Below are 19,322 nucleotides of genomic sequence, written 5' to 3' on the forward strand. Positions count from 1 at the left end.
AAATTCTTGAAAAATCCTCTGAAAACAGAGCTTGCTTCCACCACCAGCATTTCTAAGCTAACACTTGCTTTTCTGTACTGGCTAACAGTGCATCTCTTTTCTTTGCTTTAAAATTTCTTTTGTCTTGTCTTTTCCTTTCATGCCATTGCCTTTTATTTGCTAAACTAGAGGCCCAGTGCATGGATTTGTGCACCAATGGGGTCCCTCAGCCTGGCTCTCTGTCATCCCCTGAGGGGTCCCAGATTGCAAGAGGGAGGTTCTCGGGTGAGGCACCCTGGAATCGGGCTCCCCCCTCTCTGGTTCTGAGTGCATCACCCGAGAACCACCGCTGCCAAGTGACCGCAGCTCGGCAGCTCCTGCGTTGAGCGTCTAATCCCTGGTGATCAGTGCACGTCATAGCTACTGGCCGGTCTGCCGGTCGCTTAGGCTTTTATATATATAGTTATTAGCATATTCAACAACTGTTTGTGTCAGCCCCTCTTCTAAGCATTGACCTTACAGCAGTGAACCAGGTATGCCTTGTTCCAGGCCCTGCCTTCATGGGGCTTACAATCTGAATGTAGCATAGACACATGAACAGAAAAATTTCAGAAAATGCTTAAGCTGAAGAGAAAATGAACCAGGATGCCTGTTTGGCAAAAGCAACTTTAGATAAGGTTAGAGGACACTCTTCTTTATATACTTCTCTCTCCTTAGCGTAATGCTACATACATAGTAGGAAGTAAAAACTATTTAACTTTATGAAGATAGAACCTCTTCAGTGAAAGGTGCCCGGTGCTGTGATATGTGCTATGCATGCAAAGGAGACCAAAACAGGCCAAAAGAGTCCCCACTGTCAAGTAGAACAAGTGTAGAGGGAGCCATATAAATGAAAGAAGTGGTAATAAGCACTGCAATGGAAACAAATCAGGGATTGAGGAAGAGGCCACTCAGGGAGGCAACTTGAAAGAGGTGACACCTGAGCTGAGAACTAAGGATGGGAATGATCCAGCCACACAAAGAGCAGAGAATACTGAGCAAAGCAGTCGCTCATTTATCTACTTTATGCCAGGTAATCTGCTAGGTCCTAGGAGTACGACGGTGGACAAAAGCCCAGGTGCACCCTGACTTCTAGGAAGGAAGTTGAACATGAATCAGAAAATTATGGAAGTAACCCTTGGTACTTATGGGTTAACTTGTGCAACCATGCCCAACCGTGTAACCATGCCCATCCATTACTCACAAGCACCAAAATGCAATAATTTTTGGTACATGTAATTCGTCTTGGCTGTTTTCCTCAGTGCCAGCACCAAAAAGCCTGCGACATGATAAACTACTGCATGGTGCTCATTAACTTCTCACAATGTATGTGTTGACTATATACTAATTGAAGATACTCTTCTTTATATCTCTCTCTGTCCTTAGCATAATATTACATTCATAGTAGGCAGTAAAAACTATTTGTTTACTCACCAATATTTACTGTTTGCTATGTGCCAGAAACTATACAAGGCTCTAGGATACCAAATATACGAATCAAAATTTCTGCCTGCATGACACTTACCTTCTATAGAAGCAATTACTAAATTAAACAGTATTTTTATAAGATAATATGGAAGCCTTATAATAGAAGCAGGAAACAGGCTCTCAATGAACCTACTGGGGAAGGAGTTTCTCTTTCAAACTGAGAGAGAATGAGTACATTAACCAATCATTCCTGTCCTCCATTTTCACAGTGGCCACAAGTCTGCTGAGAGTACGTAGCTTTTCATCATGTTGTAAGAATAGAATGTAGCCATACAGATTGCTCATTTGGCTATATTTCGTGGAGCTGTTGGTTTTAAAAAGAGATCAAATAAACTTTCCCCAGGAGGTAACTTTGGTTTATCTAACTTTAGGTGTTTTAAAGATAATCTTTCACAGATCCACTTTTCTTTGACATAAGTCCTGTTCTTCCCCAAAATAGACCATGGTCACTGGAATATGTGAGAAAATAAAAAACACAACCCATGGAACTGCCACATTGATATGCTCAATGCATATTACTTGAACACCGTTGTTAAAGCAATAAAAATGAGAATGGTTTACAAAATTTTTGTGAGCTAGTGAAAATGTTTTAGGTGTCTCACATTAACCTGAGCCAATTTACATTTCTTCCAACCATAAGACAGATCAAAATGGGCATATGACTTATGATTATTAAGAATATTATTGAGGAAAGTGATTAAAACATCAAGATCCTCAAGTCCCTGATTAAGGGTATATGCCTTATTTATATTTAACCTAGTATTGACTACATACTCTAGTCATCATTTAGATTAATTGCTATTTGGAGTAACATTACCCAGGCAATTTTCTTGGTCAGTATTAACGTTACACATCAATATTTTGTAATGTATACCTTAACTGAAGCCAATAGTTTTTATCCTTGACTCTTGTGGTAATTACGTTGGTAAATGACTATGGCATAAATCAAATAACCATATAACAACTCACCACAGAAAAACAGTTATGCACATACCATTTTCCCCAATGCCTCTATAATTAAATGAGAAAACTTTACAATCCTATTTACCATCATGCAATGGAACTTCAGGAATTGGTACAGACATGGACACACACACATTCACACTTCTGTTTTCAGAGAACATTTGACCATGCAAATTAAAGTTGAAAGCAGAGAAATTACCTGTTCCCCCTATGTTAACTCAACCTTCTATATCTGGTACAAATTTGTGTTTTCTATGAGATACAACTTTCTCTTTTTTTATCTGGTTTTCCACTATCAAAGTGATTGAATTGAATGAAATAACGATGTAATAAAAAATAAAATCAAACCACTTGCTTGTGCAACGACAAAAAACTGCTCAATTTTCAATTTTGAAGTAGCTGCTTTGCCAACTTATAAACATGGTTGGTCTTTAGATAGAGTTATTTTCATATTTTTTCACTTATACAATATGTTAATTTGAGAGTATTTTTATGCATTTATGTTTTAACATAATCATAAATCCACATTAATCTGATAATTCTTGGTCTGGAAATCTCTGCTAAGGAAATAACTTTAAAAATGAAAAATCCTTATGCTTAAAGATAGACTTCAATTTATTGTGATTTTGTATGGTGAAAAAGTAGAAACAATATTATGGTAGAAGAGTGGAACAAATTATGCTATATCATTCCATGGAAGATTACATAAGCTTCTTAGAATTATAATTATGCAAACTGTATGATATATTTTTAAGTTAAAATACATAATACAAAATTTAATATACGCTATAATTCTAAATGGAATCTTTCAGACACATAGTAAAAAAACACAAACAAAAAGAACTAGCAAAAGACATAAAGATAATATACCAAATTTGTTCTGTTATTATAGTAAAATTATAGATGGTTTTAAAAAACTCTTTGCTTTCCAAATTTCTATAGTGGTCATATATTATTTTAATGTTGTATACAAATATTTATAAACATACTCTTAATGCTTTCCCATTTTTCAGAGCAATTCTTTTTTTGGGCTTTAAATCTCTCTTTAATTCTAATATAGTCAATTTCTTTCCTTAAACTCTAACTTTATCTCCTCTTATAAATCTTGCTCTTATTCAATCTTGCTTTTATTTACTTTTGGTTGAAACAACTCTCTTTCAGCTCTGGGTTCGAAGGGGATGTAATATCACCTGCATTCTCTCAGTGTCCCCACTGTGCTATGAGATGCAATGAAGTGACGTCCATGCAGCACTTAGAAACAGGTGCTATATAAATACAATGCATTACAATTATTTATGTTTTATAGAACCCACAGAGATATTAGAGCTACAATTTAGCATGAGTAGACAGGGTTGGACTAACTCTAGGTGCCGGTTGGGCAATTTCCCTGAATGCCAAACTAGAAGAAGGGATCCCAGGAGTGGGAGGAAGTTGCTTCCTGTGTTCAGAGTACCAAAATGCAATCCTAGCTCCTCTCACTGTTAAAGATAGGACATTTGGGTTTTATTGTACAATCTTCTAAAAGTTACCGCATCTCATTTCTGTTTAGTAGGTATACCACTCCCTGTCTCTGCTTAGTTCCAAATGAATACATTCCCAATTATTTATTGGGACATAAACATACAGCGCGAGCGTTAAAAGGCACATATTCTTGCTTACTAGAAATCATCAGATGATGCAAGGGGTTGTGTACTAACAAGGAAGGATACAATTTCTGAATTAAATTAGAGGTCATTTAGTATGGCCACCTCCCACCTTATGCACAAATTCCCTATCCAGCTGCTCATAAGGGGTCACTCTCTAAGCATTTCTAGAGAAGGGACACTTTTACTTCCTAACAAAAGCTCTGACTTAAGAATATTCTACTCTCCCTTTAGCCAGACCCTGTCCTCCTGCACGTCTTTCTGAAGCCATACTGCATTTCCTCTGACTTAGTCATTTCACTGTGCTTCTTTATTTGTACATTTTAAAAAAAAACACTTATTCTGTAGCCATTGAGTAAGCACCCTATGTCTCCCGGGATACAGAGGATTATGACACTTCTCTGTCCTAGAGGATCTCACAGTCTAATGCAGACACAGACACCAAGATAGAGAGATAATCACAAACATGCTAAGGTCTATGCTGGAAGTAGGAAGTGCAATTCCATGAATAGAGAGGAGGAAGGAAGGAATGCTGTCTGAGAACATTCAAAAAGGTTTTCCAGAAAAAGTGATTTTGGCCTCTGTTGAAAATATGACTAAGAAGGCTAAGATTCTGCCAATTGGAGAAAGTGTGGAAGAGTGTAAGAGTAGATGTGAATGGGCCAGGTGTATGCAGGGAGTACTGACAAGTTCAGTGGAATGAATTAATGGTACAGTGAGACTGAGCGGCCAGTGTGGGAGGGCTTTTTTTTTTTAATGTATTTTATTGATTTTTTACAGAGAGGAAGGGAGAGGGATAGAGAGTTAGAAACATCGATGAGGGAGAAACATCAATCAGCTACCTCATGCACGCCCCCTGCTGGGGATGTGCCTGCAGCCAAGGTATATGCCCTTGACTGGAATAGAACCTGGGAACTTTCAGTCCACAGGCCTACGCTCTATCCACTGAGCCAAACTGGTTAAGGCATGAGGGCTTTCTTATGAATGCTTATAAAACTTGGACTTTACAGTGCATGCAATGGAGCCAACAGAGACTCTGGGGCTGGTGAATGGCATGATTGGATCTGTCCTTAGGACGATGACTGCAATAACCTAGGTAGATTACTGGCTAGGGTCGGGGAGCCTTGTGTTAAGGAAAGGTTGTAAAGTCTAGGCAAGACATGATGAGGACCTAGAGTGCAGTGGTAGCAAGGCAGGAGTGAGACTTGATAAATGAATAATGGCACTGATGTCAGTGTGTTGGATAGGAGAACCAAAGGACCGGGGTGGGGGGGGGGGGGAGGCAAAAGGTGAGTCTATTTTCCTTTTCTAGAGACTAAATGGATGGAGCATCATTAACAACAGCAACAACAAAGTTTTGGAGGCAGAGCAATTTAGGGGAGAACGGTAAGTAATAAACTAAGCTCTGACTGCGTATGAGCTGGCCATAGGATATTTAAGTGGTGATGTCCAGAAGATCACTGGAAATATGGAACTGCTCCTTGGGGAAGAAGTCAAAGCTGAAAATAAACTAGAAAAAATATTCCAAATAAAATAAACATAACAAAATAGTTGAGATGAATTCAGTTGAATACCCAATGAGGCACTACTATGATCCTCCTTATTCGGTTAACATTGTTATTTCTTCTGCAAATGCTATGGACAACATGAACTCATTCAGAAGACAATAATGTAAGCACGAAATGAATGAAAGCAACTTAATTTAACTGCATTTTGCTCCTTTATAATTTTGCATTTGGGTTTAGTTTTGCTGTTTGACAAGCACAATTCTTCTTGTTTATCTGTTTTACATGCAATCTTGTAATTTGTTGTTTTTTTCTTATCCTATTACACTAACCTATCTTCCCCAAGACACCCTCCAGAGGAAAAATAACAAGGCATTGCAAAATCTCTTAGTTTTAAAAAATTTCCCCGCTGCCCAGCCAGGTAGCTGGGTTGGTTGGAGCACTGTCCCATCCACCAAAAAGGTTGCAGGTTCCATCCCCTGCCAGGGCGCCTACAGAAGGCAACTGATTGATGTTTCTTTCTCACACTGATCTCTCTCTCTCTCTCTCTCTCTCTCTCTCTTTCTCTCTCTCAAATCAATAAAAAAAATCCTTGGGTGAGAATTTAAAAATATATACCTAAAACATTGCCCCACCATCACACCCACACACTACTTCTTTCATATTTCTGAAAAGCCAACCAATGGGTCTGACAATTGCACACAAACTCTGTTATTTTTATATAAAACAGCATGTGCCTGTGTTTTTTTCTTTCTGACTCACAACAGGTATAGACCACAGAGGACTATACTCATGAACCTGCTGGGAAAACACTGGAAAGCCACTGGGGATTCTAATTAGCCTTTGTGGAACTGCCTGCCTCCACCGTTAGAAATGCTGGTTTTACCTGGTGTTAAGGAACTATTGTAAAGTCTAGGCAAGACATGATGAGGACCTGCAGTGCAGTAGCAGCAAGGCAGGAGTGAGTGCCGAAGATATTTCCTGCTCTGCCTCTTCTATGGGTCGGCATTAGGCTGACCTAGCCTCCTGCAGCAGTCATTCTTCCTGTTCTCGGCACTCCAATTCTTCCAGTGCTCTGTATACACTACTTCTATCCATTTCCTCTATATCAACTTCCTATTCCCATAGGATGGATTATTTCTTAAAATACTCCTCAGTCCATCATGCAAATGGACTCTTGGTAGGCTGATCCCCGAGGGTTCTCCATACAAATCTGATCATATCTGACAAAGTACACACAGACTGGGTGACCGTGGGTAATGTATACATCTCGGGTGGAATACAGTTGTCCCCGCTTATCTGCCAGGGATAATTCCAAGGCCCCCAGGGGATACCTGAACCTGCAGATAGTACCAAACCCTAATCTCCTTCTTCAACTCTGCAGGGAAATATTGTAGCATCTTCTTCATGAGCAGGTGAAACCTCAGTCCAAACCTTTTCTGGGATCTGTGTAACCATCCCTTACTGAAGTCTTACTCAGTGCTTTCTAGCGCACCTTGTGATGAGTTGGAACACATTTTCTATTCATGTCTTTCACCCACCAATGTAATGCCTTTCCCATAAGCACCTATCATGCGCTGTGGCTGAAACGTTTTCACTTGGAGGTGAGAGAGCAAAATGAGCGGGGATTTCTTTTTCCTTCTTCACAATTTCAAGGATAGATGATTCATTCTTACCATAGAGCTCAGCAACCTCAACATAAATTTCTTTTTCTTTCCTAGTTACATTGAGAACTTTTACCTTTGTACCTGTAGGAAGCAATTTATGGCTTCTCTTCAGCAAATCTGAATTGCCAGCATCAGGGCTGTTATGCTTTGGGGCCATTACTCAGTGAAGTAAGTGTTTCTTGAACACAAGCACTGTGATAACATGACAGCCAATCTGAGAACCAGGTGGTAACCAAGTGACTAAAGGGAGTGCCTACAGCTCAAAAATGCTGGGCAAAGCAATGAGTCATGTGCTAGGCAGGACAGAGCGGGACAGAGCAGGACAGTGCGAGAGTTCATCATGCTACTCAGAATAGTGCACACTGCAAAACCTATGAATTGTTTCCTGCTGGAATCTTCCATGTAATATTTTTAGAACTTGGCTGACCTCAGGGAACTGAAACCGTGGAAAGTGAAACCTGAAGATAAGGAGGGGCTACTCTAACCAGGGAGTCTATGTACTGTAATCTCCAAACAACCAATGGAAATGAAGCGTCAAATTAAACAAAACCAAACTGCTTTATGTCTCAATCTTTCATTTTGAGAGACTCAAAACAGCTTCATTATTAAGATCAAGCAGAATTGTGATTATTCTGAAGTAATACCAATCAGAAGATAGATTTCCAAACAAATATATGGAGCTGAAAAGGCCAACTTGTATAAAGAAAAGTCATTTTTAAAATTACTGTGCATCATGCATGAATTTTTAGTTACCTCATCCTTTGGAAATAATAATAAAAACAGTGCCATCTATCCATTTACATTGGGTCTGCTGATTTTATTATTTTTAATACTAATAAAAAGTTATGTACTATGAGAATGCAGGTAAAATTAATTCTAATTGCATGCTTTTCCCAACAATGATGGTTCTGCATCAGACTTTTCAAAAGAATTGAGAAGACATAAAACTTCTTCCTGTGACTAGTTCTCTTCACAGATTAGTACTACTAAAAATTGTTTCCCAAATTAAAAGCATTTTACTTTCTTTTTAGTGAAATGTTCCTTTTACAACTTACCATGCCTATCTCTGTCTTCAAGAAGAAACAAAGGGGAAATGGCAAGAAAAGTGAATAAAAATGAAAGGAAGATAAATCTGTTCAGCAGCCTCCTATCTGACCCCAATGCAGAAGAGGATTTACTGAGAGCAATTGCTGGGAAAGGCAATTTCAGCCTTTTTATGCCACGGCGATATATCTACCAATGCCAGTGCTGTGCAGAGAACAGGAACTTCGTCCAAAAAGCAGTTTCGTTTTCAGCAATCACTTGGGATGAGCTGTCAAAAATACTCTGAATGTATTCTAATTGACAAATTCACTTGGATTTTGACAAATGCAATAGTTTGGCTTGCATTTTAAAATAATTTTTATGAAAAATCCACAAGCAAAATGTAATTAATTTTTCCTTGTGCAACTCAAATCAAATTTCGGTGTCAGAACCAGGATTCGTTTGTGGGCCTTCAAGGAATAAAGTATGTCAGAAGGGTCTTTCCTAAGGAAGACTGGCGATTCCCAGCAATGAACTATTTTTAGAAGAGTTAGAAAATATTTTTGAGGATTCTAAAGAAAATGTCAATGATAGGGCATAGGCTTGGAGAAGAACTGGGTCAGTTGAAACCACAAGCCATTGATTGGCTACTTCTCTATTCATCCTGCATTTCATTTTCTTACATTGACATTTGAATCTAAACTCATTGTGACCTTCATAGATGCCATCTCCGCTCTCCCTGACTGAATTAGGAGTATTTGCATATGATAAGTTGGCCGATTTTGTATTTCTCTTCTGCTAGATTGTAGTATCTCGAAGGCATCGACTATCTATCTTATTCGTTGTTTATGTTCTTATCACCTAATATAGTAAGAAGACTTAAAAATTTGTGAAAGAATGAGTGAGTACCTGTGTGCGTGAGTGAGTGAGTGAACCTATTCTATCTGTATTTTCCTAAATTAGGAAAAAAGACAGACTAAGCCCTCAGGGAGGGAAGGGTGCTACTTCCAAGAGTGCTCAGGGACCTAAAATGCAGATTCTAGCATATATCCTCATGTGGAGTTGACACCCACCAGCGCCCAGCACTCTGAAGTCGATCTGACAGGAATTCCAATTGCTATGTTGTGACTAATAGTGGAAGAACAGGACAAGCACTCAGAAAGGAGCAGCTTGCATTACTTGAACCACACATACTAACCAAGCCTAATCTCCTCCATTACGAATTCTGCTAAAGCACCCTGACAACCTGATCCAACTTTTCATAGCTGTTAAAATAATTACCTCAATTATACTTTACTGAATGGGCGGCCCTCTTTTAACATATGGTTGTAATTAAGAAATTCACTTATTGTTTGTTTAAACAATAGAAGGTAATTTGTGTAACATAGGCCATGGAAAATGAGTCAAATTGATCTGTTATTTATTAACTCTCACAGAAAAATATGAAACGTAAGTTTGTGGGTCTAAAAATACACACTCCATCACACTTTATGATCGAAGGCTTTGAAAATGATAAGAAAACGTATCACTGACATCAGTATGTAGTAATTTAAGTGGGGCAAAAAGGCAGTTTTTTGAACTCCTATATCAGTGGTTCTCTGTTAAAAATATGCTTGATTAATAATAATATAGTGGGTTTTTTTCCAGTACTCACTGAGAATGAGAAAGACTTTCAACAAAAGAATGTTGTGTTATTGTTCTCACTGGCACAGTACTTTAAACCTGGAGACATAGGTTAGAAAACACAAAAATAAAACCAGCTCTCTCACAAAATCAACACTATTTAAGGATGTGAAAAGAATGAGCCTTGGAGAGAACAATAAACTCTGGTGAGAGAAGAGCTCCGTTCTGATGGTCCCAACATTTTAGCACAGAGTTTCCACTTACGTTGTGACTTTCTTACTTTGGTCCTTCCTGCCATCACCACACTTCTCCCAAAGGTACAAATGCCCCCTTTTCTTAGTTCAAAGACAAAAATTTCCAGTAAAACAAAATGTTTTTTTCCCTTATTCTTTTTAATAGAACTAGGTCTACAACCAAATGTGTGGGGAGCCACCTATTGTCTTCACTAGCAGAGCGGTGTGGACAAGGAGCCCTGAATGCTGGTGACCCTTGAGCCCAGGCAAAGGTCAGAGCTATGCACCAACTGCTTAGTTGAGACAATGGTAGCTGAAGCAACTTCCCGACCAGATAGTCATGTAAATCCTTACTGATAAGATAGTCTTTCCGTTACTGGAAATGGCCTGGCTAAGGGCTATAGGTGGATCCCAAGCTGAATAAAAGGATGGCAAGGCCTGAGCACAGGCGGAGTCCTTCCTCTTGGGATGAGCTCCCGCCTGGCCCCCCAATTTCCAAATGATTATTTCTTGTCTTGTCTCTGTCCTTTGCGCGCAGCCCTTCTCCAGAGCCCGAACCCTGAATCATGCAGGATGTGGGTCAGCACACAAATGGATTAAAGACTTAAATGTGACACATAAAACTTCTGGAAGAAAATTCAAGCAGTGAAATCTCTGACATTTTTCGTAGCAATGTTTTTTTCTAATATATCTCCTCAGGCAAGAGAAAAAAATAAGCAAATGGAACTACATCAAACTAAAAAGTGTTTTTTTCCACAGCAAAGTTTACCATCAACATAATGAAAAGACAACCTACGGAGAAGATATTCACCAATGAGACATCCGATAAGTGGTTAATATCCAAAATGTATTTTAAAAGCCTCATACTACTCAACACCAAAATAACAAACAATCCAATTAAAAATGGACAGGAGACCTGAGTAGACGCTTCTCCAAAGAGGACATACAGATGGCCAATATGAAAGGCTGTTCAATGTCACTAATAATCAGAGAAATGCAAATAGAAGTCCTGGAGAGGGGACTGAAGTGGGGTGGAGGAGGTAAAAATAATGGGACACCTGTAATACTTTCAACAATAAACATAAATTTTAAAAACACAAGCTATTTATTGATGAAAGCATGGCTATCATCAATAAATCAACAAACAAGTGCTGGCCATAGTGTGGAGAAAAGGGAACCCTCATGTACTCTTGATGGGAAGGCAGAATGTGCAGCCACTCTGAGAAGAATATGGAGTTCCCTCAAAAAATTAAAAAATGGCCCTAACCGGTTTGGCTCAGTGGATAGAGCGTCAGCCTGCAGACTGAAGGGTCCCAGATTCGATTCCGGTCAAGGGCATGTACCTTGGTTGCGGGCACATCCCCAGTAGGGAGTGTGCAGGAGGCAGCTGATCGATGTTTCTAACTCTCTATCCCTCTCCCTTCCTCTCTTTAAAAAGTCAATAAAATATATATATTTAAAAAAAATTAAAAATGGATCTGCCTTATGACTCAGCAATTCCACTTCTGGGGATTTATCTGAAGAAACCCAAAACCCTAATCGCAAAGGATATATGCACCCCTATGTTCATTGTAGTGTTATTTATAATAGCCAAGGTATGGAAGCAACCTAAATGCTCATTATTACATGAATGGATAAAAAAATAGTGGCACATATATACAATGCAATATTACTCAGTTGTAAAAAAAGAATGAAATCTTATCACTTGAGATAGTATGGATGGACCTAGAAGGTATTATGCTCAGTGCAATAGTCAGAGAAAGAAGAATACCATATAATTTATCTTATAAGTGGAATCTAAAGACCAAAATAAATGAACAAACAAGGTTGGTGGTAACCTTTTCTCTGAAAAAAACTTTTTAGTTTGATGTAGTGCCATTTGCTTATTTTTTTTCTCTTGCCTGAAGGGAGGGGCTTGGGGGGCTGGGTGAAAAAGGAGAAGGGATTAAGAAGTACATATTGGTAGTTACCAAACAGTCATGGGGATGTAAAGTACAGCTAAGGAAATGTAGTCAATAATATTGTAATAACCATGTACGGTGCTAAGTGGGTACTGGAGTTATCAGGAGCACTCTGTAAATGATTGTCTAACCACTATGCTGTACACCTGAAACTAATACAAAATAATATTGAATGTGAACTGTAATTGAAAAATAAAATTAAAAAATATAGAACTAGATTTAGCATTAACTTTCTAAAGAAAAAAATAGAGATATAAACAGAGAAAAAAGTTTTAAAATATGTGCTTCTGAAATGACAGTAAATAATGCCATCACCTACTGGTCAATAAGAGTTTAGCTGGTCTGTTCTGTGTTACAGTTGGGCTTGGTAATGTCTGAGATGTTCTTAACATTAAAAAATCTTTCTGTTTTAAGATAATCTCTGAGAAAACAGTGTTTATAACCATCTGAGTGAAACACATCTATTCGTAATGGTCCTTCATGTTTTTATCCCAATGCTCCAGTGGGATTCTAACTAGAAGCTGAGTCAACTACATTCTATTTCTCCATTGGACACTACTTTTTGTGACTGATCTCCTTAGTAAAGCATAAAAATAACCCACGCAGGCTGGAAACTCATCTCCATTCACTGGGTTCCACCCTCACAGAGTCATCTCAGTTGCTCTATAGTGAGACAGATGTAGGCATTTTTTAAAGCTCAGAAAATTCTAATGTTCAACCAGAGTTGAAACCATTGCACTAATAGCTGAGTAAAGAAAAGTTTACGGGAGAAATTCTGTTGCTAGGGGACAGTTATAGTCTGTGACTATTTCTGAGATGTTTAAATGCTGTCCTATCACTTTGATCCTGTGATTGCTAACTCTTATAAGAAAATTACCTCTATTATTAAGAAAAACACAACATTCCCTAAGAAGGCAGTGAATGTCTTATGTGAATGAAGATTGTCACCATCCTAAATTCTCTTGGGAACAGAGCTGGATTTTAAGAAAATTAATTAGTTTTTGATGATTTTATCTCCAGAGCTCTCCTACATTTGTGTATGGAGAATTGGGGGGGTTATAATCTGAAAGAGTCCCACATAACAAAACGCACTATATAGGCCATCAAAACCATGAGGCGATGTTGAAAGACAGGAATCACTCAGAGAAACTAATACCTTTTCCTCTGTGAATACTTAAAACTTAGGTGCCCTTCAACCCAAGGGTATTCTTGGGAACACACCTGATATTTGTCTGAATACTTTGGAGCTCAAATTTATTTCTATGGCTTTGTAGCCTCAGTGGAGGTTTAAAATGCACAGCTTTTGAAATCCTTCCAAAATCTGTGCCCTATGAGAAACTTTCCATACTTTTAATTTAGAAGACTATTTGCCATGGATTCAAAGGTTATGGGATAGGTAGATTGATTTAACTGCAAGATCACACCATGAAAAACAAGTCCCTTTTAACTAACTTATTGTGTGTGGGGTTAAGACAGACTGGCTAAAAATCATGATAGAGGAGATTACAAATAAATTATATTCAATTATCTAAACAAATGGGAAATGGATGTCCTTACCAGAAAAAAGCAATCAAAATTAATTCACCGACCCGGAAAAATGATGTCTTCTCAAATGGCATCCCTCAGAGGGGCATTCTTTTCAATGATATGCTCACTGAATATAAGCATATGGAAAGGGACAACCATTATGGCCCTTTAGTGAGCTGAAGATCTTACATATATTTTGGCATAAGGCATCTTTTCCCAGCATTGGAAAACTCACCAGCTAAAATGCATGTAGATTGTCAATGACAGAGTAGGCACTGGACTCTGAAATCACTCTGCTGATTCGGATTGTGTTCTGAAGGGAACTGGTCAAGCTGCTTTTGACACAATGAGGAACAACTGGGCAGCACATGCTGAAGAGGCACAGTAGGGGAAACAGGGACCAAGCTTGTTCTGGTGCCTCATTTCACGCAGTGAGTGCAAGAGTCTAAGAGACAATAAATAGACTTACTGAGTACTTTTCCCATTGAAAAACTAAAGCGTGGGAGTGCATGGGAGCGAGGCTGACTCTGTTGTGTATTTTGTGTGCTGCATGTTGTCTTGTACTTTGAAGACGAGATAATGGACAGCCACACTCTACTTTAAAGCAGGATGACAGACAACCATATGACCTGTTTTAGGAATCATGGGCATAGCATCATCATGCGGAAACTGAAAGTTGTGCAGGTAGATTAACTTAGATCCACCTTTTTAGAATATTGCAAGTAGTATACAGTATTACTAAAGCAACACGCCACTTATGAATTAAATATAACTAAGCATTTGTCCAAAATAATCATTTCAAGAGCATACTAGGAGGGCAGTGGGCACAAATAAATAGAAACCTTGTTTTCAAGCTAAGACTTGGATTGAAATGATTTGTTAACTTATTTAAACATAAACAAATTAAATATATAAAATTATTTCATTTATATTGACCTGATAGACTGTTAGGGGGAAATAATCCAACACTTTAAAAGACACAATATAAAAGATCTCAATTTCTTCATTTGTTAAAAGAGGACACTTTAGTAAATAATTTGTAAGTTCCCTTTTAACTCTAAAATATTCTGTTTCTCAAGAAGTGAAATAGCCGAAACTGGTTTGGCTCAGTGGATAGAGTGTCGGCCTGCGGACTGAAAGGTCCCAGGTTCGATTCCGGTCAAGGGCATGTGCCTGGGTTGCGGGCACATCCCCAGTAGGAGATGTGCAGGAGGCAGCTGATCGATGTTTCTCTCTCATCAACGTTTCTAACTCTCTATCTCTCTCTCCCTCCCTCTCTGTAAAAAATCAATAAAATATATTTTTTAAAAAAAGAAGTGAAATAAATCAGTTTAGTAGAGGATAAGAAGTTACACTGCCCCTAATTATCTTATTTGCAGAACCAATGAAAAAGAGAATCTAATAGTACCAGGTTTCATATTTAGATGTTTTCAATTTTAAAATGTAGAATTAATTACATCTGTACATACAACATAATACTACTCTGAAAATAAATAATAGTGATGTTGACTGTGTAAATGAATAGCAATTACCTTTCTGCTCACCTTAATCCCTACAGACTTCTGTGCTAGTCTGTTTGATGTATGTTTAGTTTTTCATTTTCTAAGTGATAATTATAATGTTGATATTAATAATGGATACCATTCATGTAGGGTCTATTTTGTGCTTTACACTTGACATATTTTATCTTATTTAATCTTCACAGTAATATTATGAATGTGTGTGTAACTCAAAGAGGCAAAGTAAACTATTCAAGATGGCCCATCCCTGACAATTTCAGGAATTCAGTTCAGGGTAGGCTGCAATCAGGGTGCTGTTCCTTCCACTAATCACAGGACAAAGGACCCGAGGGGGACATGCAGTGAAGAAATGGGAGCCCGTGAAATGAACCGAAATTCATAGCTAATACAACTGCCTCAAGATTTCCTCCAGACACCTCAGCTCAGCCAACTCTGCCTATTGACAGTCTCCCTCACAGCGAGGGCCTTTGCATGGATTGATCTCCCTTCCCACCACACCATTCCACCGAAGGAGTCCAACTTTCTCACTTCTGCCTCTCACTCCAACCCCAAGTCCCAAACCACAGCTTAGAAGTCCCATTCCCCTTCCAGTTCCCAGCTAGTTGAAATCGTCTGTCTAACAGTTGACTGGTTTAATGCACCCTTCCCTGGGCAGGCCCACCTTCTGTAATCAGACATCCAGGTGGGAGGTGTAGGAGACCCTACAATCCTAGGCCAACTCCTTTGGAGAACCAGAGATAGGACTTGGCCTTATGCCATCCAGGATCTTCTCCATGCAGCAACGATGGCATGAATGGAAAAAGAGAAGCAACATGGTTCTGAACAATGTGAAGGGCCCTTCCGAGCATGGGACCCTGTGTGGCTGCACAGGCTGTATCCTATGAAGCTGGCTCTCAATGCCTGCTCATCTTTACTGGGTGAGAACCATAGTCATAGTTAGCTTTCTTCTAAGGATGTGAAAACCATATGATGTCTCTATTATTAAAAATATGTAAAGCAACAGACATTTGCTTTTCATCACAACTTGTAGTTCTTAGTATTAAAAGGTTACCTATAATTCTGTGACATTGTAGTTGTGGATTTTAATGAAAGCCTGCTTTTTCCTACTTACTTCTTAACTATTATAAAATCTACTTAAATATTTACTTATCATCACCTTTGTGCTCAGCATTGAACAAGCCAGGCAACCTACCAATCAGCTGCTTTTACCTGTCTGACCCCATGCAGGCTTCAGAACTCCCTGCCATGAACTTGGGCTTGGCCCCAACTTTATGACCCACTTTAGTGCCAGCCGAACACACTTAAGGGTGATCAGCCAAGGGCCAAGTTCCTCCCATTTAAATATTGTTCCAGAGTAGACCATGACATGGAAAATGCAAAACCATGGATTTTTTTAAGATAGTCACTATAATATTCTCTTGTCTATAAATATAATGTATTTATTTTAAACTTTTGTTTTGGTTTATTTTAAATTGCAGATATAAAACATAATTTACCATGTCAACTGTTTTTAAATGGATAGCTCAGTAGTGTTAAGTACTTTTACATTGTTTTGCAAGCATATCACCATCTACCTCCAGAATGTTCTTCATCTGCCAAAACTGTGACTCTGTACCCATTGAATAGTAACTCCCGATTTTCTCCCTTCCCTCAGCCCCTGGCAACCATCATTTACTTTTTGTCTCTATGAATTTTATTCTTTTAGGTAACTTATAAAAATGGAATAAGGCAAAAAAATATGTCCTGTGACTGGCTTATTTGATACTACTTTTCCAGAGAGAGAGGAAAGGAGAGGGAGAGAAAAACATCAGTGCGATAGCAAAACATTGATTGGCTGTCTCCTGCATGCCCCCTACTAGGGAACCAGCTGCAAGCTGGGGCCCTGACCTGGAATCGAACCAGCAACGTTTCGGTGCATGGGATGACACCCAACCAACTGAGCCACATCAGGCAGGGCTGATATTAACTTTTGATGTAAATTTTTCAGGTGGGTGTACAGCACTGGAAGAGTGCTTTTAGGAGCAGTTAATAGACAGACACTAAATTTTAGAGAATTCACTTATTGCTGTAGGAAATAAGATCTGAAAGGGAGTTGGATCTGGTCTCTGGGTTGGAAATATTCTCGCCAAGCTAAGTCTCTTTTCCTTTACTTTCTCCATATTTTTCAAGAAGAATGTTAACATCCTTTGGAGTTTAATGTCTCAATCTAAATTTGCAAGGTGGCCTGTGTCTTAGGTTATTACAAAAGAAGAAAAATGCCTTTTTGTCACATACTAATAAAACAATAATCATTCAGGTAACCAACCTGCAAACTCTCTCATTGTTAAATATTTAATGAGTCTTTTTTCTTTCTTTCTTTCACTTTGACTAATCAGCACTTCATTTCTGTTTTACCTAGCCTTAGCTCACCCTTTGTATTGGGAACACTTTGCCTGGATATGCAAATCATTGCAGGCTGACCTTGATAAATGGTCCATGTTTGTGTAATTTAGATTAGTTCAGTAATTGCTTGGAACAGAGGCCAGAAATCTTCCCGGGGGCATTAAGCATTCTCTTTGAGGACGTGGTGGTCTGGGAAGAAGTAAAGGTCTGACCGGAGATGCTTTACCACCTTCATCCCAGGGTCACGCCTACTCGTGCTGTCTGGCAGCAGTTGCCTAGAATCGATTAGCTGGAAGCTTCACTCCCTAGATTTTCCTGAGAGCTGAGATGCAGTAAAGCTGGCTAACCTTTAGAAAAAAAGCAGAGAGCAAAGCCAAATTGAAAAGGCAATGACAGTGGTCCAGTGGCCTTTGGATGTGACACGCAGTCTGCTTTAAATAGCGGGTGCCCCAGAATAGTTCTTAAGAAACTAGGTGGCTGACTTGGAGTTTTATAACCTATTTAAGTTTGTTTTCTTATGTGGAACTGTTCCTTTTTTGTTTTTTAAAATATCTGGGGACTCCTGTTAACAATAAGTACAAGTAAGGAATATAATAGCCTCCAAAAATCTGAGAGTTTGACCTCTAACCCTTTCATTCCACTAATTTAACCTGACACCAGGCTTAGTTTTGAACAGCTCTCATGGTGGAAGGACTCACCACTTGCCACAGAGCCTCCTAGGAGAGCCTCACTGCTTAGCAGTCTCTTCCTTCATCAATGCTAAACTGTTTCCTCTGACATCCTCCCTGATGCAATCATATCCCTGGGGCCCACAACAAATACATTTTAATGTCTTTTTCAGACTCTTTTTCCATAAATACTGACGTAACTTCTATCCCAGTTCTTCCTTCTCCAGCTATGTAACCCATTCGAACACTTGTTCTGGCACGGTTGCAAATTCCCTCTTGCCAGGGCTGTTTCCCCTGACATGTTCTAGCCAGTTCATGGACTCTCTCAGAGGACAGTGGCTACATCTGAACCTCAGGGCAGAGCTTGACTAACACCAACCACATTCTAGATGCTATACCTCTTTTAAATATACTTTTTTATTGATTTTAGAAAGGGGAGAGAAACATCAATGATGAGAGGGAATCATTGATATGCTGCCTCCTATACACCCGCTACCGGGGATGAGCCCGAAACCTGGGCATGTGCCCTGATCAGGAATTGAACTGTGATCCCCTGGTTCATAGGTCAATGCTCAACCAGCAAGCCACACTGGCGAGGAAATGCTATACCTCTTTTAAAAAATAAGTGTATACGTGGTCAGAAACTCAAACATGCCTACAGGCCTCTAGATGTCTATAATGTAGAATTAATTCTTTCCCCTCCCCCACAACCTCTATCCCCCATTCCCTCCTCCAAAGGCAACTACTAGGTATCCTTTCAGAAAACAAATTGTTTTCTTTTTAAAAGACTTTTTATTGTTTAAAGAGGGAGGGAGAGGGAGAGAGAGAAATATTGATGTAAGAGGGAAACATCAATTGGTGGCCTCCTGCATGCCCCCCACTGGGGTATCAAGCCCGCAACCCAGGTATGCGCCCTGACCCAGAATTGAACCAGCAACCTTTCAGTGCAAGGGATATGCCTAACTAACTGAGCCACACTGACCAGGGCCAGAAAACAAATTCTTTACATGCATCCCTGAGTTAGATGGTTTGGGATGAGAGGCTGAGCTGTTTCTTCCCAAGCCTCATATATAGTATTTTTAACAGGAAAGAACCTGTATA

The 19,322-nt window shown here is 39.1% G+C and overlaps 1 protein-coding gene across 1 annotated transcript in view; it reads right to left on the reverse strand.

Moving 5' to 3' along the window:
* TMEM117 (transmembrane protein 117) overlaps nucleotides 1-19,322 on the reverse strand; it is a 208,363-nt gene that overhangs the window by 24,427 nt on the left and 164,614 nt on the right. The window lies entirely within an intron of this gene.

This window comes from Myotis davidii, unplaced genomic scaffold (assembly GCF_000327345.1).
Source record: "Myotis davidii unplaced genomic scaffold, ASM32734v1 scaffold290, whole genome shotgun sequence".
Lineage (NCBI taxonomy): Eukaryota > Metazoa > Chordata > Mammalia > Chiroptera > Vespertilionidae > Myotis > Myotis davidii.